The sequence below is a fragment of the Echinops telfairi genome, unplaced genomic scaffold (genome assembly GCF_000313985.2).
Source record: "Echinops telfairi isolate 266 unplaced genomic scaffold, ASM31398v2 ScPeMD7_8;HRSCAF=38, whole genome shotgun sequence".
NCBI classification, from domain to species: domain Eukaryota; kingdom Metazoa; phylum Chordata; class Mammalia; order Afrosoricida; family Tenrecidae; genus Echinops; species Echinops telfairi.
In genome coordinates, this window is record NW_022103905.1 from 16,987,690 (window position 1) to 16,990,005 (window position 2,316).

Here is a 2,316-nt window from a genome sequence, read left to right on the forward strand (position 1 = left end):
CAAGCACACACTAAACCATGGACCCTTCTGATTCACAGCTACACAGAAATAGAGAGAGGAAGAATTGGAAAAACAGCTCTGAGTTTTAAAGGAGTGCCGTTAGGGATCAGGACTCAAAGGGAGTGCAAGAAGAGAGCAGAAGACCATTGTATTTTATATAAACTACTTGATTCTTAAGTTGATCCATGTTTGACTCTGAAAAAAATTGGAGAAATTGTACAATAACCATTTTATGTAAAGATAGCATAATTTACCCCCAATTATCACTAAAGCTACATACAGCCAAAACAAACATGAGACATTTTCAGTTTATTGTGTTTTAAGGTTTCTTCCTAAAAGCCACTCACGAAGTCCCTTAGAAAAATAAACACATACATCTGCGGAAGGTTCAAAGGGCTCATGCACCAACGGAATGAAAAAATAAGGGATTTTCCCACAACCTTTTTGAAGACTCCTTGTATACTTTCACAGATTTAATAACTACATGTGTTTCATGGTTGTTCATTTTGGTTTATGCCATTGCTAAAACATATTGAGAGAAAGCTTTATTTATTTTCTTTCTGTTGTAATTAAAATATGGTTGCATTTGACACCTATACCAATATGTAAAGTTTTTTGTGAAGGGTCATTATCTGAGAAGTAGCTCATAAGTTCTGATTCTTTTTTTTTTGTTCTGATTCTAATATTGTTATAAATAGTTCACTCATTCAACTTATTCATATAACCTACTTTAGCATATATAATTTTTAGATTTGTGGTATCATGCTAAAATTTGAGTTTCCTGAAATCTGTAATATTCTTATTTGTACCTGATGGCCTTACAAATTGTGGAGTACTTAATCCAGCAAAATATGTACCTATCTTAATCTGCTAACATTCTGTAACTTGTTTTCAAACAAATATTGTAATGTAAGCAACAAGATTTATTGTTTATGAAGTGAGAGTAAAACCACATAGAACCCTTAAATCCAACTTTCTAGAATTTAGAAGTCTTTCCATAATATTTTCTAATCTGTTTGATTACCAAGAGTTGGATAAACAACACTTGCACTTCCTAAACCAAACACCTGGTCGCCATCAGAATTAACACATACTGACCCCATAGGACAGGGTGAGTTTCCCCGACTGCAGACCTGTTTCTCTCTTGGAGAGTGGTGGTTTCAAACTTTGAAGGCGGTACCTTACACTCCTAAACCTGGCTCCTGTGTCCTTTCTAAGCATTACAAACCTAGCAGATGAAATCACCAGATGTACGCCTCATGAAGACAGAAATCTATGAATCCTTTCTCTTATTCACCAGGGCACCCTCAGTGTCAAACACAGTATCTCATGTGCTTTTATGCACTACATTCAGAGTAAAATCAAAGACTTTGCAATTTTGTTTATCCTAACCAAGAGATAAATAAAAGTGTCATTATTTTGTTTTGTATGGGGCATTTATATATAGGAATACCAAGGAAGCCTCTTGTGTTCATTTGCATGTCTTCCTTGTTTTTAAGGTCCCCAAGGAGTTGGTTTTGACTTAAAACAAAATATTGTCTGGTCAGAATCCTCACAATTGTGGTATGCTCTCCAGGACATTGTGGCAGCTCCTGTGTCAATCCATCACCTTGAGGGTTTTCCACTTAGCCTCGGACGCTACAAAATATTCACACACAGAACTAGAAAAAGAAGTCTTTGTCTGGAACAGACCAGGATAAAACCCACAAGCCTTTTGCCACCAACAAAACTTGAGCAACCTCTTTGAAAACGGCAAGACCTCATGAGAAGGTGGGGAGTGATTTTCAAGAGCAGGCTCTTCACACTCCATGCAATGTGAGGCCAACTAAACCAAACCGCAAAGACTTGGCTAATCCAAGCGCAAGCTAGTTTATTATTATTGGCACAGATTATCCGCTTTCTTTTGCTGTGCAGGCCAAAATCCACAACCGCACCGGGGCCTCTCCTAGGGCGACAGGATTACCAGTAGCCCGTGGGAAGCGCAGCGCTGGAATTCGGGCAGGGCTTCCACCCAAACAGGTCCCAGCCTTTAAAATGGGCGAGCTCGCAAGACAGCCCCTCGATTTTCCAGAATACGAGCTGAGAAAATGAATTTGTTGGCCCTTTAGGGACCTGCTCCTTTCCAAAAGCTACAACCACAACCGATCCCACGCCCGAGCCCCAGAGGCAAAGCCCAGCGGGCCGCCGCGCGCTCTGCCTGGAAAGCAGCCGCTCGGTCGGGCTGCCCTCAAGTTCAACTTCCGGCCACCGAAGCCGATGTTATCCGACAGGATCCAGAACCCGCAGGGCGCGCCCTCCGGGCCACGCCCCCAGGCC